This window comes from Pipistrellus kuhlii, unplaced genomic scaffold (genome assembly GCF_014108245.1).
Source record: "Pipistrellus kuhlii isolate mPipKuh1 unplaced genomic scaffold, mPipKuh1.p scaffold_m20_p_8, whole genome shotgun sequence".
Taxonomy (NCBI): domain Eukaryota; kingdom Metazoa; phylum Chordata; class Mammalia; order Chiroptera; family Vespertilionidae; genus Pipistrellus; species Pipistrellus kuhlii.
The window spans coordinates 32120826-32137177 of NW_023425584.1; positions in this window are offsets into that span (position 1 = coordinate 32120826).

The window sequence follows — 16352 nt, forward strand, 5'->3', positions numbered from 1 at the left end:
CCATTAACTGATAAATTGTGAATCAATAATATAGATATACAAAATATTAAAGTAAGTCATGTATTTGTTAAGAATTCTGATAAATATAGTGTTATTCCCTGTTCTTATGGAATATACTCTGTTTCCCCAAAAATAAGACAGTGTCTTATATTAATTTTTGCTCCCAAAGATGCGCAAGGCTTATTTTCAGGGTATGTCTTATTTTTCCATGAAGAAGAATACGGTACATATTTATTGTTAAATGAAAATTAAGAAAATGTATTACCTGTATATGGTACGGTAGTATGGTAGTTGTCAACACAAACCAGACAAACTGTGAATCCTACAGTATCAAGAATTTACTCATTTATTCAATGACAATCATGTCATCATCTTCTGGAACATCATCATAACAATCCAATTCCTGAATTTCCTGGTGAATTTCTTGTGATTCCATTTCTTTCAGAATCAGTGGACCAAATCTCTCATGTTTAGCCTAGGGGGGCCTTATTTTCAGGGGGATGCCTTATATTTCACTCAGAAGGAAACCTGCAAGTAGGTCTTATTTTTGGAGGATGTCTTATTTTCGGAGAAACACAGTAATACAATAATCCTATATAAAAAAGAGAAAATATTCAAATTGACCATCTTTCCTACACACAAGATGGCCACTCCCATGTGGACACAAGATGGTCTCCACAAGATGGCCAGCAGGGGAGGGCAGTTGGGAGGGACCAGACCTGCAAGAGAGGGCAGTTGGGTGGGGGGACCCAGGCCTTCATGGATGGAAGTTGGGGGGACCAGGCCTTCAGGAGAGGGCAGTTGGGGGGACATAGACCTTCAAGGGAGGGCAATTGGGGGTGACCAGGCCGGCAGGTGAGGGCAGTTAGGGGGGACTAGGCAGGCAAGGGATCGCAGTTAGGGGTGACCAGGCCTGCAGGGGAGGGCAGTTGGGGGTGACCAGGTCTGCAGGGGAGGGCAGTTAGGGGCAATCAGGCCAGCAGGGGAGGGCATTTAGGGGCAATCGGGCTGGCAGGGGAGTGGTTGGGGTGATGAGGCTGGCAGGCAGAAGGGGTTAGGAGCAATCAGGCAGGCAGGCAGGTGAGCGGTTGGGAGCCAGTATTCCTGGATTGTGAAAGGGATGTCCATGGGATGAGGCCTAAACAGGTAGTTGGACATCCCTTGAGGGGTCCCAGATTGGAGAGGGTGCAGACTGGGCTGAGGGGCACATACACCCCCATGCACGAATTTCATGCACCAGACTTCTAGTTAATAAATAATAATATAAGAACAATTTCTTTGTTTCACATATTCACAACTATAAACCTATTTTTATCTATCCCTGCATCTTCACTTATTTTTACATAGTTTTATTACTTCTGTATGCATTTTTAAAGTACATTTTTTAATTTAATGGACTTTTTTTTTTTTTTTTTTTTTTTTTTAGTAGTTTTGGGTTTACAAAAAATCAGGTGGCAGATACAGAGAATTACCATATAGCCCTCATCCCTCACCTCAAAGTTCCCCTATTATTAATATCTCACATTAGTGTGGTATTTTTGTTATAATTCATATTTAAAAAACAAAACCAAAAAACTTTTTCTCCATATAAAAGGTAACTTGACTCTACTATGAACTAACCAATATGAAACATATTCTACCAAGAAACATTGAGCATCAAAGATAAAGAAAGAAAACTCTAGCCGAAACTGGTTTGGCTCAATAGAGTCCGGGGTTCGATTCCGGTCAAGGGCATGTACCTTGGTTGTGGGCATATCCCTAGTAGGGGGTGTGTAAGAGGCAGCTGATCGATGTTTCTAAATCTCTATTCCTCTCCCTTCTTCTCTGTAAAAAATCAATAAAATATATATTTTTTAAAAAAATAACTCTAAGTTCTCAAGGATAGAATGTGTGACTCAAAATTTTTATACTCAGTTAATTGTTTCTCAGGTATAAGAGCAATATAAGAACAATTCTGAATATGGAAGAATTCAGGGAATATAATTCCCATGAGTTCTTCACTTTCAATTAACTGAGAGATAAATGAGGAAACTATAGCAAAAGGACAAAGTATGCAATATTAAATTCTTTTAACTCAGAGAAAAGAACAAAAATAAATCAGGTTTGTAAAAATGTAAATGTTGTAAGTTTTGCTATTAAAGAAATTTTACTGTTAACAAAAGATGGTACAGAAAGAAAAAAGGTAAAGACTTAGATAATATATATAAGAAAATTCATTTGGTATTGGGAGTGTAAAAAAAATCCCTCCAGGTGATTCTAATATACAGCAAAATTTAGGAACCACTGCAGTATGAGACTAATGACAGTTACTCTCCTGTTTAAGCCTCAATTGTCCATAGTAAGTATGCCAAACATTATTGATTTCTACCAATGTCAGGCCTGTTGAACAAGGGAACAGCAGTGGACAAGAATCTATATGTTAAATCTTGTATGAGAAAACCAAGTGTTTTTCTTCTTGTTGCTATAACACATTGTTTCAACGTACAATTGGGAAGAACAGGTTGTTCTTGGCCACAAATCTGGCTAATGGTTATAGAAGTTACCCACAAGGTTACAATGAATAAACACAATCAGCATGCATTGTTCCTAGAGCATCTATATTAATCATAGGGACTGACAAAAAAACTGTAAGCACAGTACAGTCCAAACACAAATACATTAGAAAATAAACACACACACACACAACAACAACAACAACAACAACAACAAACAAACAAAAAAAAAACCCAGGTAGAAATAACTTGTATAAGCTCTGAGGATGCTTGGTGTCTCTCCCTTGGGAGAAGAGGAGTGAGGAACTGACATAAACCCTGTCCTTTCTTTCCTGTCCCATCATTTTCGTATTCCATTCTGGGTTTTTCCCATCAGCCCATTTGCTTGTTTGTAGTTTTTTGCTACACAGAAGCAGCGAGATACATTCCAGGCTTTCTTATCAGCCTATCAGGCTGGTTGTAATTCTGAGCCATTGGTACAGCCAATATCTTGACTTTTCTTTGCCATTTTCTCTGTACGCTATGGAAACAGCTCCTGCTGTCCCTTATTTTGGTCCCTGCCCATCCCAACCCAGCCACCTCATAATTTTGGGTCCCTAGCTTTAGCCATAAAGAATACACATTTAGCCAAAACCTGTTTGGCTCAGTGGATAGAGCATCGTTCTGAGGACTGAGGGTTCCCAGGTTCAATTCCGGTCAAGGGCATGTACATTGGCTGCGGGCACATCCCCGGTGGGGTGTGTGCAGGAGGCAGCTGATCGATGTCTCTCTCTCATCGATGTTTCTAGCTCTCTGTCCCTCTCCCTTCCTCTCTGTAAAAAAAAAAAAATCAATAAAATATATTTAAAAAGAAAAGAAAATACATTTACTTTGATTGTTTTTCTGGTAGAAAACTACTTGAAGTTTCCTTTTTCCAGTGAATCCACTGTCCTGCAGATGGCCTGCTTGTTTTAGGTTTTGAGGACCAATAGATCTTGCGGCTGTGATCTAACCTCTCGAGGCTGGGAGCAGATTCCTCAAGAGCCTCTCTGGATCTCGGGATCATGGAAGCCTGTGGCCACCCCACTCACTTCTGGGTTAGCAGACACCTTGGCCTTACCCCTCTGAAGCTTTAGACACCTTTTCAATTTCTAAAAATGTTCTTTGTGTGCTTGAAATTAATGTGTTTTCTGCAGGTGTGAATACAGTTTTCACCATATGTCCTTTAAGTCAAGCTAGCTAATCACATTGTTTAAATCTTCTTTACATTTTTCATTTTTTTAGTCTGTTTATTATATCAATATTGAAAGAGGTATCTTCTTATCACCCACTATGGTCACAATTTTATCTAATTCTACTTGTACTTATGTTAATTTTGCATTTTATTTATTTATTTCTTAAATATATATATTTTTTAATTGACTTTAGCGAGACAGAGGAAGGGAGAGGGAGAGAGGAACATTGATGAAAGAAATCATTGATTGGCTGCCTCCTGCATGTCCCCTACTGCGGATCAAGCCTGCAACCTAGGCATGTGCCCTGCCTGGAAATCAACCAGGGACCTCTTGGTACGTAGGATGACTCTCAATCAACTGAACCACACTGGCCAGGGAGTCAATTTTTGCCTTTTAAATGTGGGGACCATGTTAAGTCCATACAAATTTGAAATTTATATCTCAGTGGCGAATTGGAACAGGACCTTTTATCATTATGAAATGTTTCTCTATCTCTAGTAGTATTAGAGCCTGATATTATTAAAGAACATCAACTTCATTTTTGTTAGTATTTGTAGATATAATTTTTTCCATTCTTTTGCTTTCAATTTCAAGATACCCACTCAAAACAATAAGAGTTTGTTGAATTCTAATGTGAAAACCATTTTAGTGGCACATTGAATAACTCCATTGTTTTCTGGCTTCTATTGTTGTTGCTGGACGTGTGGCTCCTTTAAAGGCGTACACTGCAGATATGTGCCTGGGCAGCAGGAACTCCAGCTCAGACAATTTAGAACAACTGTTCCTAGATCAAAGTCCTCTTTCTCAGGGCCTGAGATTATGAGCCTCCTGGGCTAACCCAAAACACAAACTTAATTTCTGAGAAGCTTTAACTTTTTATTGACATCAGAACCTCTTCATTTCACCAAGAATCTTTGCTTTAGAAATGACTAAGTTCTAAGATCAGGATTAACCACATAATTTTGTGCAAATTGAAAATGTGGAGCTTCTTGTTTTAAAAAATATTAAGAATATCAAGACAACAATAGCTGAACAGTAGCAAGTTCAGGGTCCTTCTGAGTGTTGGGCCTTGCACAACGACAGAGGTTGCTCACCCATGAAACTGGCCCTGCATGACGTAGACTCTGCTTTGCTGACCTGATCTATTATTTTCCTGCACAATAGATCCATTTGTTCCATTAGTGCTGCAGTGAAACTCAAAGAAGAAAGCAAAGAAATGAGTCATAGAAATTAATAACCTTCTTATAAAAATATATAGACTCTTTCAAGAAAGAATATATGAAAAATAAATTTACAATTCCCAGGTATTAATTTCAGAAGACAACTTACCCTAATTATATAATAAGCAAGAAATATTGTAAAGAGTCTCATTTTGGCTTATGTACCACAACTATTACCACTTTGAAGGAAGTAGTATTGAGGCAGAAGGAAAAAAAAATCCAGAATTCAATTCTTTTAAAAAATATATATTCTATTGATTTTTTACAGAGAGGAAGGGAGAGAGATAGAGAGATAGAAACATCGATGAGAGAGAATCATTGATTAGTTGCCTCTTGCACACCCCCTACCGGGGATGTGTCCACAACCAAGGTACATGCCCTTGACCGGAATTGAACCTGGGATCTTTCAGTCTGCAGACCAACGCTCTACCACTGAGCCATACCGGTTTCGGCCAGAATTCAATTCTATTTTCTTTTTGTTTTTGTTTTGTTTGTTTGCTTGTTTGTTTGATCCTCACCTGAGGATATTTTTTCCATTGATTTTTAGAGAGTGGAAGAGAACAGGAAAGAAAGAGAAATTTTGATGTGAGAGAAACACATTGATTGGTTGTCTCCTGCATGCACCCTGACCAGGGCCTACGCCAGGCAGTGCCTGCAAATGAAATACATGCCCTTGACCAGAGTTGAACCCAGAACCCTTCAGTCTTTCCACTGAGCCAAATCGGCTAGGACCAATTCTGTTTACTGAACATTTTTTCATAGCTACGACCCATCCTTTAGATTTCATTATGGAAACAATAACTTAAATAAAATAAATGCATTCCAGGAAGTAAAAAATAGTTGTGTGATGTATATTTGGGACGATTTCCAGCTAAATCAAACTTGGATATCTAATAAGATATTATATTATGCTTACATTACATTGGGAAAATGAAAAGCAATAATGTTCATTCAACAAATGTTTATTGAGTGCCTACTATCTGTCAAGTAGAGAGATAGTAAAAAAAAAAAAAAAATGATTATAGCCGAAACCGGTTTGGCTCAATGGATAGAGCGTCTGCTTGGGGACTGAAGGGACCAGGGTTCGATTCCGGTCAAGGGCATGTACCTTGGTTGCGGGCATATCCCCAGTAGGGGGTGTGCAAGAGGCAGCTGATAGATGACTCTCTCTCATCGTTGTTTCTAACTCTCTATCTCTCTCCCTTCCTCTCTGTATAAAATCAACAAATTATATTTTAAAAATGATTATATATATGCATATATATCAAAGATTAATGCTAAAGAGAAAAAAGTAATAGGAATAGAAAGCAGAGAGAGGTCAACATTTTAAAGAGGTGGTGGTCAAGGTGGATTTTACTGAGATGACATTTGAGGAAATTCTTGAAAAAGATTCAGGTATTGTGAGAGCTTTTATTGTGTTTGTGGATATGAAAAGATTGTAAATAAAGAAGATATAAATGATGAGATGGTCTGGAAGGTGATAAGAGGGTAGATCCAGGGACATGGGCAAAGGGGCCTTGTAAAGGGAAAAGACAATATGCTTTCTGAGATCAGAGAAAATGACTTAAAAATGAATTCAGAGTACCCTAACCTGTTTGGCTCAGTGGATAGAAAGTCAGCCCAAGGACTGAAGGAACCTGAGTTCGATTCTGGTCAAGGACATGTACCACAACTCCAGCCGGAGCTGTGTGTGGGAGGCAACCAATTGATGTGTCTCTCTCACATTGATGTTTCTCTCTGTGTGTCTCTCTCCCTCACTTTCACTCTCTTTAAAAATCAACAGAAAAATATCCTTGGGGGAAGAATAACAAAACAAAACCAAAAAAAATGAATTCAGAATAAAAGGGCACTGCAAATTATGCAAAAAAAGTGAAAATGATATTAGCAATCTTAGATCATGTGTGGCATATGACAAAATCTAAAGAAATAGTTGTGATTAGTAGAGAAAAGAAAGTGCATAGTATAGAAAGGTAAGAATATATAAATTGAAAGCTGAAGTATGAAATATGGAAAAACAAACTTACCTAGGATAAAATATAAGAAGACAATGTTTAATGAATTATTAATATCACAGCTTATAAATGAAGTGCCATGCAAAATTAGATCATAATTTTATAATCTTGAAGAAATGTAAAATAAATGAAGGAATTTGAGGGGGGGTGCAGGTGGGCTGTGTAGAAATTATCTAGCATGCACAAGAAATTTTTTATTGTCAATAAACACTGGTTTAGATTTTATGTTCTCTGGCAATAATGGAAAAAAATGAATTACATTATGGCATATATTGTTCATTTCTGACAAAATCATTGATATGGACATTGACTTTTCCAGAACTAACTTAAGCCAAATTTACCACAAGTCCTTTGATGTTTAAGGGAAATCAGATAACATAATAGGTAATATTTTTACCATGATTTTCTTAAAACAGGAATTGCTGCTATTCAAAATTTTATAAACCAGAAGGCATAACATGAGATCACAGGTAAACAAGGGTATGAGCTCACAATACAGGGATGTTTATCTTAAAGAATCTCACTTAGTTCTGAGTAACATTTACCTAGAGTTAAGAGTTATCTACAGAAGGTTTAAGAGTTATGCTTGATTGAATCTATCTATCTATCTATCTATCTATCTATCTATCTATCTATCTATCTATCTACTTTCCTGATAGCTTTTACAAAGTCCTAAAATAAATGGTCAGTAAAAATTAGATTTACAGTTTGAGAAGTAACCAGGAAAAAAAAAACATACAAAGGAATATTAGGAGTAGAGAAACTTGATACTGCTATGTTTATGAATAAAAGAATTGAATGGAAAAGTAATTTAGATTCTGAGCTAAGATAGAACATAATAAAAATTCATAACATTAAGTTTGAAATTCAAAAAAAATGTTGCATAAAACATAAAGAAATATATAAAATCTGCAACTAAGCCTATAAAAGAGAAAAATTCCCCAGGTGCCAGAAATGAAAGTTCAGTCCATTCTAAAATGGGAATGGTAAACAAGAATCTAGGTTACTTGTTTTGTGATTTCAACCGCTACTAAGGCAGATTACTGAATACAAATGTTAGACTGGGGTTTAATAATCATCGAAGAACATAACCTACAGTCTTGAACCTTTCAAAGCAGAGATATGGAACCGATACTAGCACTTCCCATAAAAAGCAATGGCCTGTGAAAGGGTTTCTTCTCTGAGTAGAAAAACTCTGTCAAATCACAGAGGAGTTGAGGAAGTTTGCACTGAGCAGGACTCTGGCATGGAGACCCCCACTCCCCCACTGAGTATCAAAACCTAAAGTTAAGCCTCTCTCAGATGTGGAATCTGAATTTATTCTACCCCTACGGTGAGGGAATGCCCAGCTGAGTCATTAATATTAAACTGGTGCTGGACCCCAATGAAAAACACCCAGGGTGCTGGCAGTAGCTAATCCAACACTGCTCTACAGGGATGCTACTTCAACAATGGACTCAAAATTCCACACTCAAGGTTCATGACAAAAAAAATGACACTCACTCAGCATACACAGTAAACATGACAAAATGTAGGAGATTAGATTACAGTGCACAAAAACCCAATAAAGAGGAGGTTAAGCAACCTCAAAAAGTTAGTTATAAAAACATTTCTGCAAACTATCTTTCAAGCTACTTTAAAAATTAAAGAAAATTAATTTTAAAAGAATAATAACCTGGCCAGTGTGACTCAGTTGGTTGAAAGTTGCACAAGGAGGTCGCAGGTTCTATTCCCAGTCAGGGCACATGCCGGGATTGAGGCTTGATCCCCAGTAGGGGGAGTGCAGGAGGCAGAGGATTAATGTTTCTTTCTCACGGAATTGGCTCAAGTCTGGGAATTTTTCCAGGGGTCAAGACTCTCTGTTGTGATTCAGGTCAACTTCGGCTCCTCTGAACTAGAGTTTTAGCCTTATTTAAATTATACTCAATGTTGCCGAGACCGGTTTGGCTCAATGGATAGAGCGTCGGCTTGGGGACTGAAGGGTCCCGGGTTCGATTCCGGTCAAGGGCATGTACCTTGGTTGCGGGCATATCCCCAGTAGGGGGTGTGCAAGAGGCAGCTGATCGATGACTCTCTCTCATCGATGTTTCTAACTCTCTATCTCTCTCTTCCTCTCTGTACAAAATCAATAAAAAAAATATATTAAAAAAAATTATACTCAATGTAAATGACACTAAGTTACTATACTAAGTAAGCAAGACTTTGGTAGACTGCCTATCCAATTCAGACCTAGGGACACCATGCGCATTAGCCAACACCAAAGATCTCCATGGATCGACTTGTTCTGAGTTACTACTTTGGCTCTGCTTTCCATTACCTTAACCACGCCCACCTTGTCTTAGGAACTGCCATGGTGCTGGACACCTCTGGAACTTTTGGTCCTAGGTGTTAGTGAACAACCAAGTAAGTGTGGATAGAAAAAAAGAGAGGGCCCGGGACTGAGCCTGGGGTCCTTCAACATAGGAGTTGGGGGGGGGGGGGGAATCAAAAGAGTACAGTATACTGGAGGCCAGGGAAGAAAGTACACCAAGGAGGAGAGAGTGATCAATACCATAAACTGTTGCTGGTCAGGTAAGAGGAGGTCTAAAAACTGACCATTGTCATGATCAATATGAGGTCACTTGATGGTCTCAACAAGCACAATTTTGGTGGCATGGTGTGGGCAAAAGCCTTACTGGAATAGGTTCGGGAGAGAATTAGAAGGGAAAAATTGGAGACAGAATGTATGATGGCTATTAAAGAGTTTAATTGTAAAGATATTGTGCCGTAGATGGAGGGGAGAGCATGTCAAAAGGGATTTTTTGTTCATTTTATTAAAGACAGTAGAAATAATAGCATGCTTGTAGGCTGATGGAGAGTGAAAAATTAATACCATGGGCTAGAGAGCAGGAACAATTGGAGCAACTTTACTGTCTAATGATTCCAATGCTAATCTCTTCTGGTGATGCCCTCATGCCCACACCCAGGAATAATGTTTAACTAGCTATCTGGGCATCCTTTAGCCAGTTAAATTGACACGTATAAATTCACCATCACACCCAGGCAAGTCAATATGCACTATGCAAAGTACAGCACTACAAATTCTCCACTATGCAAAGCACAGCACTACAAATTCTCCACTATGCAAAGCACAGCACTACAAATGCAAAATACAAAGGAAATGAGAACTGGGACCCCACCGTGTATGTTCTGTTGTGTGAGCACACTAGCAGGATAGAGAAGCTTCATGCCTCACAGAATATCCTCTGACTTTTACAAACGATTTCTAAAATAGAGAGGAAAATGTTTCTACGTGTAAAAATGAGTTCTTAATTTTTCTCTATTTGCAGCCCTCTTTATATCCTACTTCCCATCAGGTGGGGTGGGATGAGATGGAAACAGGGTGGGTAGCTCAGTTGGTTGGGGCGTCATGTGATGCACTGAGGTTGCAGGTTTGATCCTGGTCAGGGCACATACAAGAATCAATCAGGAAATGCATGGATTAGTGGAACAACAGATTGATGTTCCTTCTCTCTCCCTCTCACCCACCGATCACTAAAATCAATAAGTTAAAGAAGAGGAATGTAGGTGAATTTAATATTTTATTAAGAATTAGTATTGAAAAGAGCATGGCAAGCCACCCTTGACTTGAATGTATACACAAGGTCATTTAAATAACCAAACTCTCCCTGAAGAATATTTACAATAAATGTCGTGTAAGGTTATAACTTTAGTGATAACTAGCAATATTAGCAGTGTATCACTCCCAAACATTTCAAACAGCTCTGACTCATCATTACATAATGCTCAGATGCATGACTTCTACCAGAAATTGTTTAAATTCATAAGAAAGAGTAGCTAAGTTTTTCTATTTAGTACATCTGGTGTAGATAAGAAATTCTCAATTAATCAAATTTCAGTATTGGTATGGAATCTTATAATGCAAAAATAAAACAAACTTTTCACCCACACACATAAAATCAGTAAGGAGTTCAGTTCTTAGCAACTCAAAAGTCCCTAGTGCCGAGACAGAGGATTCTACAGTAGGCGAGAACCCAGGTTTTGCCTCTGTAAGCCGGGTTGTATGCAGGGTCAGGTTATCTAGCCTCTTTTGGCTTCAGTTTCTTCATCTGTAAAGGAACAATAACTGTCCCTAATTGAAACTGACACATTTAACCTATTTAACAACAGTGTCTGCACATTAATATGCAAGTTATCATTTGCATTATTTGATAATGACCTGAATCAAAGAAACCAGAGATACTGATAAGTGAAATTTAAAACAAACGAAATGACCGGAGGTGAGGACTCACACATCACTGCACTTGCCTTTACGTTTCCGGTGCGTGTCTAGTGCAGATGAGTACCCCACAATCCTGTTTGGCCTCAGATGACACACTGTCTTCTCCTTGTCCAGCTGTTTTATCTCAGCAGATTTCAGTGTGACCTGGGCACTGGCATGGACACAGGACCCCGAGCTTCTCAATTCCATGTCCAGCGATCCCCTCAGAAAGGCAGATACAGATGACAACATCCCTTTTCACCTTCATCCACCTCTTATCCAGTCTTTGCTTGTTGCCACGCTTCCAGATTTGTTCTAGATTCAAGTCTTCAGGTCTCTTCCCCTAAAAGGTATAATAAGCACTGACTCGTTTTTTCGATTATGGAATTAAACAATTGTCACCCCACCCATTTTTTTAAAATAGTACATTATTTTCTCTCCTTCCTAGCATAATTTCTTAGCTAATCTAATTGACTCATCATTACCTTATCCATTTACTTAAAAAAGGAGTTCCTTCCTTCCTTCCTTCCTTCCTTCCTTCCTCCCTCCCTCCCTCCCTCCCTCCCTCCCTCCCTCCCTCCCTCCCTCCCTCCCTCCCTTCCTTCCTTCCTTCCTTCCTTCCTTCCTTCCTTTTCTTCCTTCCTTCCTTCCTTCCTTCCTTCCTTCCTTCCTTCCTTCCTTCCTTCCTTCCTTCCTTCCTTCCTAGTTCTAAGTGGAACCCAAGTGACAGTAACATATGATTCTTTCTTTTCTCTGTTCTCATCTAATTTGGAGCATCTTCAATTGTATGTCAACAACCATCAGAAAGATTTCTCCCTTCTTTTCTTCCTAAATGTACCTGGGCATGGACCTCCCTGTAGGGACTGGGCATGTGTCTGCAGGATAAGTAGTAGGGGAGGGTTTCTGGAAGGCGCACAGATGCCAACTAGGAAAGTTGACTTTTCATTGATCTGACAAACACTCTACTTTCTAAACAATATTGTAAATCAAATAAAAATGCAACTTTCTACATAAAACAAAAACTCCTCTGAAATGGGCTATTATCATAGATGATTATTCGTGTTCATCTATGTCCCTTACCAATGGGCATCCTCTAATCCACTGAGGGCCTGAATAAAACAAAAAGGGGGAAGAAAGGTCAGTTTGCCTTTGGTTTGAGTTGAGACTTCCATTTTTGTCCTCAGACATTGGTGCTTTCAGTCCCAGGGCTTTCAGACTCAGAGCTGGACTGACACCACCAAGCTCCCCTACCCACACTCTCACTTGTGGGCCATCAGCCTGGGCTGGATTACACCGCAGGCTTTCCGGGTTCTCCAGCTTGGAGATGGCAGACTGTGGAACTTTGTGGAAATTCTCCATAAACAGCATGAGCCAATTCTTATAATAAATGTAAATATTCTATTTGTTCTGTTTCTCTGGAGAACCCTAACTAACACACTGAGTGACAGAATGGACAAGCAGAAAATTTAGTCTCAGATGAGATACTCCTGAAAACATTCTGGCCTTGGAGACACACAAGTGTTTGTAACTTGGGAGAGTAAAGTCAAATACACACAGGCCCTGATAATGCAGAACTGTGCTCTGCAGACGCAGAGGAAAAGTGCTGAGGCCACCACAATCCTTGCATGAAAATACCACTTCATGAGTGGCTCATCCTGAGTACAATTCCAGTAATAGTTCTACCTTGATTTGCTTTGTGATCTTAAATAATTTATTATCTTCTGTCATCCTACTTCATTTTCTGTATCTATAATAGGATATTCTACCAACGTGCCATAGAGTCACATTAGCTAAATATGCTGTCGTGATGAAAATAAGTGTTAATGTGCTGCTTGCTTGGAAATATATTTCCTGAGAAAAAAATCAAAAGTATTTTTTAAAACTTTTTAATCCTATGACTAGGATTATTCATAAAACAAATGACAATTAAATGCAAGTGCATGAGCAGAGTATAAAGTGCTGACAGCTTACATTTATAGAAATTCAATACTTCTAAGTAATTCCTGTATCAACCATTACTCAGCCACACTGATATAAAATTTAGAGGAATGAGAGTGATCAAAAGCAGAAATGATTAAAACCTTATTCCAAATAGATACCTACATTACAGTTGCTGTGGCAACCCACCACTTTTCTGCATTGTGTGTATATAAAAGCCACAAAGTGATGTTTTTGCAAACGATGTTATAGCAGCCTCCGTTCTGAATTCAATAGTTAATCACCCACATCATTGAATTGTATTTTCAGTCTTATGTGTTCACTCTTGTGGAGGGAAATAATAAAGCACTACAGTTCCTGGGAAAAAATGGCCAGGCTTTATTTTTAGTATAAAGAATCAGAATTTTGCCACGGCTGGCATTGCTTAGTGGTTAGAGTTTTGGCCTGTGCACCAGAAGGTCTCATTTCCTAGTCAAGGGCACATGCCTGGGTTGCAGGTTCAATCCCTGCCTCAGTCAGAGGCAACCAATCTCTCTCTCTCTCTCTCTCTCTCCCCGCCCCCTTTTTTCTCGCCCCTTACACTATCTCTAAAAAATCAATGGAAAAAATATCCTCACTCCTTGGGTGAGGATTGAAGAAAAAAAAAGAATCAGAATTTTATTCTTCTGAAAAAGATACTGAAGTACATTCAGAATAAGCACCAAATCCTGGAGAGTGTGAAGCTGTTACTGTCCTTTCCAGAGTACCCCTGGAAAACAGCAGAGACTCGATGCACTGCTTGGTCTCTGTAGGGCTGGACATCTTTGCCATGTTGGAGTGGAGTGAGGCGCAGAGGCTGTGAGCAGGTAGTGGCGCGGCGAGCTCTGGGCTGTGCCCCCAACGGTCCCCCACCTCTGAGCCAATTTGCATTACCACCAAGAGTGCACAGGGTTCCCTTTTTTTCAGATCTTCTCTAATACTTGTCATTTATCTTTCCGATAACAGACATACTAACAGGTGAGAGGTGATATCTCATTGTGGTTTTGATTTGCATTTCCATAATGATTACTGATGTTGAGCATCTTTGCATGTCTATTGCCCATCTGTATGTATTCTTTGGAAAAATGTCTATTCAGATTCTCTGCCCATTTTAAAAGTAGAATGCTTGTTATTTTTTGCCATTGAGTCATATGAATTCTTTATGTATTTTTTTATTATAACTCCTTATCAGATACATAATTTGCAAATATTTCCTCCCAGTCTATAGGTTGACTTTTCATTTTGTTGATAGTTTCTTTTGCTGTGCAATATAAATAAGTCTTTGTATGGATAAATGCTTCCATTTCTCTTAGGTAAATATCTAAGAGTGGAAAGTCTAGTATAGGTGGAGTATATGCTTATCTTTTTAAGATACTGCTAAACTATTTTCCCAAGTTGTTCTGCCATTTTACCTCCTTGCCAATACTTGGTATGATCAGTCACTCTAATTTTAGGTATACAGAAGCATCTCATACCTTTTAATTTCCAGTGGCTAATAAGTGCTTATTTTCCATTTGAATAGCTCTTTTAATAAAGTGCTCAAATATTTATCTATTTAAAAAATTGGGTTGTTTTATTAAAAGTTCTTTATATAATCTAAATAAAAGTTTTGTAGTTTGTGATTTGTAAATACTTTCTCCAAGTTTATAGTTTGTCTTTTCATTATTTTTCACAGCAAGGGTTTTTTTCAATTTTGATAAAGCCTAGTTTATTAAATTTTTTAATGTATTGTACTTTTGGTTCCTTATCTAAGAAATCTTTGCCTAACCCAAAGTCACGAAGATTTTTTCCTGTTATTTCAAGAAGTTTTATAGTTTTAGGTTTTACATTTAGGTCTATGATCAATATTGAATTAATTTTTGTATGTTAACTATCAGCATGTGTTAATATTCATCATTCTGTATTATATTCTCCTGATCATAGGAGGATGTTTACATTTTCAGGTAGATTTTTATACCCAGGGAAGTGTTGTTTTAAGTAGTCCAGAGTTATTTTCTATCTCCGTTAGGCTTTCCATTCCAGAAACATGATTATCTTTTTGCTAGATAGTCTCTGTGTTCCATATCTGTTACCTTCTGATGACTAATCTTGAGCTCTTTCTGTTGCTTTTTTTGTATCTCAAATTTTTCCTTTGTGCTAATAATTCCCTTTTTGTTGTGTCTATTATGATCCTTGTATATTTTGTTTCCTGCCTTTTCACCTCATTCTTAGTTTATCCATTATTTGAGCTTCTTTTATAAACTGGCTTCATATATTTTGAAATTTCTCTTCAGTATACAAAACACCCTTCCCCCCTTTTCTATTATATATTCTCTTATCGGAGACTTGCATTTCTTTCCAGATAGTTTGAGATATAGGTGTTGCTTTTTTGCTTTTTTCTCCGTACCCTAAAGGGCATGGGGCAGGAAAACTTCCTGCTGGGCCGAGGAAAACTGCTGAAGACCTAGGCTCTGATCTCTTCTGAGATCTTTTAATGTTTTATGTTGGAGGCCAGTCAGGGCATCCCACTCCTGGGAATTTCTGCTGAGGTCCAGTGGTGCCATGAAGAGGCTCCGTTCTGCTATTAATATTTTGTTCTTTTGACATGTCTCCTTGGGTGGTGTAATAACTCCTCTGTATGCTTTTAAGTTGATCGGGGGAGGGGAGAGGTACTGAGGATTTAAGAGTTGTGTCAACCTGCTTTAATTTCCTTAGCAGTTTCTGTGCTCCAAGGCCAGGAAAGAAATTATGTTCCACAAGTTTTAGTTCCTCCTTACATGTTTTTAAGTTTATGGCTTAAGAACATATCCTTCTTCCTTTCGATCTCCGGCCAGGTCCCCCATTGGTACTGGAACTGGTTCACTCAGGCCAGTCTTTCCAGGGAAGGCTAAGAACAGGGTCAGTTCATAGCTGTATCCTACTTGTGTAGGTTTACAATAAATTGGTGTCTAGGTCTCCATTAAAAGAGGGAACAATCACTTATGTCAAGTGCTACTGAGAGGAGGAATAAGATAAGGATGAGATTTGACCTCTGCATTTAACAAGTGCAGGTCACTAGTAACTGGGACAAGGAATTCAGAGAAGTGACTGGGATTAAATCTTTTATTTTCTTTAAACAACTCACATTTATTATTGATAACAATAAAAAAAATCTTGTAAAGCCTCTCAGTATTGAATTACCAAGAGTGAGGTAATAGGTTTACAAAACATTTACAGAA